This window comes from Dendrobates tinctorius, unplaced genomic scaffold (assembly GCF_039654945.1).
Source record: "Dendrobates tinctorius isolate UK_male_01 unplaced genomic scaffold, ASM3965494v1 ptg000078l, whole genome shotgun sequence".
NCBI classification, from domain to species: Eukaryota; Metazoa; Chordata; class Amphibia; order Anura; family Dendrobatidae; genus Dendrobates; species Dendrobates tinctorius.
Genome location: NW_027361746.1, coordinates 7,136,513 through 7,144,656, shown reverse-complemented (window position 1 = coordinate 7,144,656; position 8,144 = coordinate 7,136,513).

Genomic DNA, 8,144 nt, shown 5'->3' with positions numbered 1-8,144 from the left:
GGTACCCCACTTGAGACATTCTTCCAACTGGATGTGCAGCCATTTACGACCACTCTTTGGGTCCGATCACTAAGCCAGTTATGAATCCACCTAACAGTTGCCTTGTCCATTCCATACTTAGTCATTTTTTCAATAAGGATTGTATGAGATACTTTGTCAAATGCTTTGCTGAAGTCAAGATATACTATATCTACAGCATTTCCTTGATCCACCCAATCAGTGATTCCATCATAGAAGGAAATTAAGTTAGTCTGACATGACTTATTAGTTACAAACCCATGCTGACTCTGTTTAATCACTTCATTTTTATCCAGGTACTGACATACATGTTGTTTAATAATTTGTTCAAAGATCTTTCCTGGTATAGAAGTCAGACTCACCGGCCTATAGTTGCCTGGGTCCACCTTCTTCCCCTTTTTGAAGATAGGAACAACATTTGCTCTTCTCCAGTCTTCTGGGACTTCTGCTGTTCTCCAAGAATTTTCAAAGATTATGGAGAGGGGTTCAAAAATTTCTTCTGCTATCTCCTCCAGTACTCTGGGGTGTAATTCATCTGGACCTAGAGACTTGAATTCACTATATTTCTGTTTATAGATGTCCTGGATTCTTCTAGTCCCTTAATAGGACAGTGAAGAACAGTTGATGTTACATTTCCTTTCTGAGAGAAAACAGATGCAAAATAGGAATTTAAAAGTTTGGCCTTCTCAACATCCTGTCTTACCATTTCATCATTTTCATCCTGTAAAAATCCTATAGCATCTTTGACTTTCTTTTACTTTTGACATATCCCCAAAATCCTTTATTATTGCTTTTGACATCTCTTGCAAGCCTCAATTCATTGTCAGCTTTAGAAAATCTGATTTGTGCCCTGCAGGCTCTGCAGACAGCATTATATTCTTCTTTAGATAAACATTCCATTTTATAAACATTTTTTTTCTTCCTTTTTAGCATGTGCTTAAGTTCTGTGTTCATCCATCCTGGCTTCCTTAAATGCTTCCTATTCTTCCCTCTTTTCGGAATTGTTAACAATTGTGCTTTGAGAATTTCATTTTTCAAGATTTCCCATCCTTCCTGGACATTTTTGTCTTTAAGGATATCCAGCTAAACTTGCTCCACAACCAGAGCACAACATACCAAGGTTAGAACTTTGTGCTGCAGTCTTAGCCGTCGAGTTAGCAGAGTTCATTGCATCTGAGATGGATATCGACCTGACACAAGCCAAGTTCTACTCAGACAGCAAACTAGTCCTGGGATACATCCGTCATCCAAAACAGTAGCATTACGTTCTCATGGACCAAAACCATGCAGATCATGCAACTAGAGCAGTTGACGCAAGTCGACTAGAGAGCACAACATGGCTCTCAGGACCAAAACTACTGTATAGGAACGTTGTCCAGACACCTTTGAACTAGTGAGAGAGGACTCAGGTGCTGAAATCCGCCCTCAGGTGTCTACACTTCGTACAAAGACTCCAGCTACTCTCCTAACCCAGAAAACAGGACTATCCAGTGCCCCTTCAGGAGGATTCGACACCAAGGACCTCTACAAGCACCAATGGAGGCAGGTACAAAGTCTTGCCAAAGCATTCTGGGACAGGTGGCGCAAACGACGCTTGTCTACCCTGCAGCCATGAACAAAGTGGCAAACCAGGCCTAATCTCAGGATGGCCAAAGGAGATGGACCTAAGACATTCTCCAGACCAGTGACTGAGCTGGTTCTGTTGTTATCTTCGGAGGATAAGAATGGTGGCATCTGTCCAATGCCAGACGGGGAGTGTTCTGTCTCCGACATAAATAATGACTCTTAATTGTTTATTTTTATAGCATAAATTCAGTGATAATGCTCAGTTTGCCCTACAGTTTGATGTGCATTGTTTCCAGCTCCATCTAGTGGCCAAAAAAATAACTGCAGTGTTATTCTCTTCCTGCTTTCTTTGCATTTTCCCTCCAACTCCCACTGTATCATGGGTAGATTTGCAAGGGATTATGGTCTAGTCCAGCCCCATTTCCCTGTCCAGTCCTCCATTTTTGATCTGCTTGCATACTGGAAACACCTCATCCATCTTTCCCCCAGTGTTAGCATCACTGGTAAGTGACACACTCCCTTTATATTTCACTATCTCCCATATTGGCCAGCTTAGATAGTTCCCTTGTTCAGCTATTAGTGCAGTCATGTACATTATGTGTATATGTATTTTCTATGTACCCGGCACTGATTGTCTCCATGTATTTCTGTTTATAGTTTCACCTCATCTATATACCTATGTTCAATAAAACACAGATTTAACTACAGTCTACCTTATTGGACTCGGTATAGCGGTTTAGCTGCTTGCTAAGCTATTTTAATCCCATTCATTTAGTGAGAGCATGACAATCACTTTCCTAAATATATCACCCACGAGATTCAGATCTCATGTCATTAATGACCGAAGGCTTCAGCAAATGCAATGGAGATAAATCTTTTATCTAGACATTGCTGAGCGGCCATTAGGAAATTCAGGGTTCTTTAAAATTAATATGTCAAAGGAAAAGAGTTGTAAAACGTAATTGCATTAATGAAGAGTGTTTTCCATACATGATTGATTACATTAATTGGAAAAATCTATACATAAGTAATGTATTAGGGATACGCAAATGTCCTAGGAAACCTTGTACTAATGACTTGTCACTGGTCCCAACTAATTGGGTTCCTATACGGAACCATTGTACTGTAATAAATATCCTTAACAACTCACTGAAGAGGTTTATAGTCATATTTGCTTTCACGCTGTGTGAACATTGCCCAAAAGTGTAGGTCTTCAGGGATGTTAACCCCTTCACCCCCAAGGGTGGTTTGCACGTTCATGACCGGGCCAATTTTTACAATTCTGACCACTGTACCTTTATGAGGTCATAACTCTGGAACGCTTCCATGGATCCTGGTGATTCTGACAATGTTTTCTCGTGACATATTGTACTTCATGTTAGTGGTAAAATTTCATTCAAATAACTTGCGTTTATTTGTGGGAAAAATGGAAATTTGGCAAAAATTTTGAAAATTTTGCAATTTTCCAACTTTGAATTTTTATGCCCTTAAATCACAGAGATACGGCACACAAAAAACTTGATAACTAACATTTCCCACATGTTTACTTTACATCAGCACAATTTTGGAACCAAAATTTTTTTTTGTTGGGAAGTTATAAGGGTTAAAAGTTGACCAGCGATTTCTCATTTTTACAACACCATTTTATTTTTAGGACCACATCACATTTGAGGTCACTTTGAGGGGTCTATATGATAGAAAATACCCAAAAGTGACACCATTCTAAAAACTGCACCCCTTAAGGTGCTCAAAACCACATTCAAGAAGTTTATTAACCCTTTAGGTGCGTCACAGGAAATTTTTGAATATTTAAAAAAAAATGAACATCTAACTTTTTTTCACAAAAAAAATACTTCAGGTTCAATTTTTTTCATTTTACCAAGGGTAACAGGAGAAATTGGACTGCAAAAGTTATTGTGCAATTTGTCCTGAGTACGCTGATACCTGATATGTGGGGGGGAACGACTGTTTCGGCGCATGGCAGAGCTCAGAATGGAAAGAGCGCCGTTTGACTTTTTCAATGCAAAATTGGCTGGAATTCAGATCGGACGCCATGTCACGTTTGGAGAGTCCCTGATGTACCTAAACAGTGGAAACCCCCTACAAGTGACCCCATTTTGGAAACTAGACCCCCCAAGGAACTTATCTAGATATGTGTTGAGAACTTTAAACCCACAAGGGCTTTACAGAAGTTTATAACATACAGCGGTACAATTAAAAAATCATATTTTTTCCACAAAAATGATCTTTTCACCCTCAATTCTTATTTTTCCAAGGGTAACAGGACCCTAAAAGTTATTGTGCAATTTGTCCTGAGTACGCTGATACCTCACATGTGGGGGTAAACCACTATTTGGGCGCATGGCAGAGCTCGGAAGGGAAGCAGCGCCATTTGACGTTTTTGGCTGGAATTGAGATCGGACACCATGTCGCGATTGGAAAACCCCTGATGTACCTAAACAGTGGAAACCCCCCACAAATGACCCCATTTTGTAAACTAGACCCCCCCAAGGAACTTATCTAGATGTGTGGAGAGCACTTTGAACCCCCCAGTGCTTCACAGAAGTTTATAACGCCCGGGCGTGAAAATAAAAAATTCGTATTTTTTCCACAAACATGATCTTTTAGTCACCATTTTTTTATTTTCCCAAGGGTACCAGGAGAAATTGGACCCCAAAAGTTGTTGTCCAATTTGTTCTGAGTATGCTGATACCCCATATGTGGGAGAAAACTACTGTATGGACACACGTCGGGGCTCGGAAGGGAAGTAGTGACGTTTTGGAATGCAGACTTTGATGGAATGGTCTGCGGGTGTCATGTTGCCTTTAGAGAGCCCCTAATGTACCTAAACAGTGGAAACCCCCCACAAATGACCCCATTTTGAAAACTAGACCCCCTAAGGAACTTATCTAGATGTGAGGTGAGCACTTTGAACCCCCAAAGGCATCACAGAAGTTTATAATGCCAGGGCATGAAAATAAAAAAATCGTATTTTTTCCACAAACATGATCAATTAGTCCCCAATTTTTTTATTTTCCCAAGGGTAACAGGAGAAATTGAACCCCAAAAGTTGTTGTCCAATTTGTCATGAGTACGCTGACACCCCATATGTGGGAGAAAACTACTGTATGGACACACGTCAGGGCATGGAAGGGAAGTAGTGACGTTTTGGAATGCAGACTTTGATGGAATGGTCTGCGGGTGTCATGTTGCCTTTGGAGAGCCCCTAATGTACCTAAACAGTGGAAACCCCCACAAATGACCCCATTTTAGAAACGAGTCCCCCTAAGGAACTTATCTAGATGTGTTGAGAGCACTTTGAACCCCCAAGGGCTTCACAGAAGTTTATAATGCCCGGGCATGAAAATAAAAAAATCGTATTTTTTCCACAAACATGATCAATTAGTCCCCAATTTTTTTATTTTCCCAAGGGTAACAGGAGAAATTGGACCCCAAAAGTTGTTGTCCAATTTGTCATGAGTACGCTGACACCCCATATGTGGGAGAAAACTCCTCTATGGACACACGTCGGGGCTCGGAAGGGAAGCAGTGACATTTTGGAATGCAGACTCTGATGGAATGGTCTGCGGGTGTGATGTGCGTTTGGAGAGCCCCTGATGTACCTAAACTATTGAAACTCCCCACAAGTGACCCCATTTTGGACACTAGGCCCCCCACGGAACTTATCTAGATGTGTGGTGAGCACTTTGAACCCCCAAGTGCTTCACAGAAGTTTATAACGCTCGGACGTGAAAATAAAAAATTCATTTTTTTCCACAAAAATGATATTTTTGCCCCCAATTTTTTATTTTCCTAAGGGTAACAGGAGAAATTGGACCCCAAAAATTGTTTTCAATTTGACCTGAGTAGGCTGATACCCTACATGTGGGGGTAAAACACTGTTTGGGCACATGGCAAAGCTTGGAAGGGAAGGAGCACCATTTGACTTTTTCAACTCAGAATTGGCTGGAATTGAGATCAGACGCCATGTTGCATTTGGGGAGCCCCTGATGTGCCCAAACAGTGGAAAAGCCCAATTCTAACTCCAACCCGAACCCCAACACACCCCTAACCCTAATCTCAGCCCTAACCCTAACCCTAGCCCTAACCCTAACCCTAGCCCTAACCCTAACCCTACCCTAACCCCAACCCTAGCCCTAACCCTAGCCCTAACCCTAACCCTAATAGAAAAATGGAAATAAATACATTTTTTTTATTTTATTATTTTTCCCTAACTAAGGGGGTGATAACAAGGGGTTTGATTTACTATTTATGGCGGTTTTTATGTTTGGCAGCTGTCACACGCTAAAAGACGCTTTTTATTGTAAAAATAGTTTTTGCATCACCACATATTGAGAGCTCTAATTTTTCCGTATTTTGACCCACCGAGTCATGTGAGGTCTTATTTTTTGTGGGACGAGTTGATGCTTTTATTGTTACCATCTTCGGGCACGTGACTTTTTTGATCGCTTTTTATTCCGATTTTTGGGACGCAAAATGAACAAAAACCAGCGTTTCATGAATATCTTTAGGGGGGTGCGTTTACACCGTTCCACGTGCGATAAAATTGATAAAGCGGTTTTATTCTTCGGGTCAGTACGCTTACAGAGATACCTTATTTAGGTCGTTTTTTTATGTTTTGTCGGTTTTATGCAATGAAAACTATTTTATATAAAAAATAATTATTTTTGCATTGCTTTATTCTGAGAGCTATAACTTTTTTATTTTTTCGCTGATGATGCTGTTTGGTGGCTCGTTTTTTGCGGGACAAGATGACGTTTTCAGCGGTACCATGGATATTTATATGCGTCTTTTTGATCGCGCGTTATTACACTTTTTGTTTGGCGGTATGATAATAAATCATTATTTTTTGCTTCGTTTTTTATTTTTATTTTTTAAGGGGTTAACTAATGGGACAGTTTTATAAGGCGGGTCGTTACGGACGCGGCGATACCTAATATGTGTACTTTTATTGTTTTTTGTTTTTTTATTTCTAAAAAATGGATTTATTTGGGGGAATATTTTTTTTTTTTTCTAATTTATTTGGCGATTTTTTTAAATTTATTTTAACACTTTTTTTTTTTTTTAACTTTATTAACCCCTTAACGACCGCCGATACGCCTTTTAACGGCGGTAATTAAGGGTACTTAAACCACAGCGCCGTTAATTCACGGTGCTGTGATTTAAGTGAATAGCGCCCCCCAGGGGTAGCCGAGACCCCAGAGAACATGAATCGGTCGGTTTTTACCGACCCCCGCTTTTGCGATCGCCGTTATTAACACTATAACGGCGACCGCAAAAAAAAAAGCCGCGATTTTACATTTAATTTCTCTTTCCTCTGATGTAATCGCACATCAGAGGATAGAGAAATAGGGTCCCCGATCCCCCCGGTCCCCTCCCGGTACCTCTCCCTTGTCCTCCGTCCCCTCCCGGTGGTCCCGCGCCCGCCGGCGTCATCCGATGGGCGCCGCCATCTTGAAAATGGCGGGCGCATGCGCAGTGCGCCCGCCGGGAATCTGCTGGCTCCGGCTGGCAGATTCCATTCATTATTTTGATCACTATGATAAACGATCATAGTGATCAAAATAATAAAAATAGTACATAATCCCCCCGTTTATCACCCCCTTATATAGGCACACATAATGAAATAAAAAAAATATTTTTTTTTTCAGTTTTCCATAAGGGTTAGGGGTAGGGTTAGGCTAGGGTTAGGGTTAGGCTAGGGTTAGGGTTAGGCTAGGGTTAGGCTAGGGTTAGGCTAGGGTTAGGGTTAGGCTAGGGTTAGGGTTAGGCTAGGGTTAGGGTTAGGCTAGGGTTAGGCTAGGGTTAGGGTTAGGCTAGGGTTAGGGTTAGGCTAGGGTTAGGCTAGGGTTAGGCTAGGGTTAGGGTTAGGCTAGGGTTAGGCTAGGGTTAGGGCAAGGCTAGGGTTAGGGCTAGGGTTGGGCTAGGGTTAAGGGTTAGGGTTGGGCTAGGGTTAGGGTTGGGCTAGGGTTAAGGGTTAGGGTTGGGCTAGGGTTAAGGGTTAGGGTTGGGCTAGGGTTAGGGCTAGGGTTGGGCTAGGGTTGGGCTAGGGTAAGGGTTAGGGTGAACTAGGATTAGGGTTAGAGTTAGGATTAGGGATTAGGGTTGGGATTAGGGTTAGGGGTGTGTTGGGGTTATGGTTGGAGCAAGAATTGAGGGGTTTCCACTATTTACCAACTTTGGGGGTCTAAAAATTGGGGTCTAAAAAATCACTTTTGTGGAAATAAAAAATACTTTTTATTTTCACGGCTCTGCGTTTATAAACTTCTGTGACGCGCTTGGGGGTTCAAAGTGCTCACCACACATCTAGATAAGTTCCTTAGGGGGTCTAATTTCCAAAATGGGGTCACTTGTGGGGGGTTTCCACTGTTTAGGCCCATTAGGGGCTCTGCAACCGCAACATGATGCCCGCAGACCATTCCATCAAAGTCTGCATTCCAAACTGGCACTCCTTCCCTTCCGAGCTCTCCCATGCGCCCAAACAGTGGTTCCCCCCCACATATGGGGTATCAGTGTACTCAGGACAAATCGCATAATAA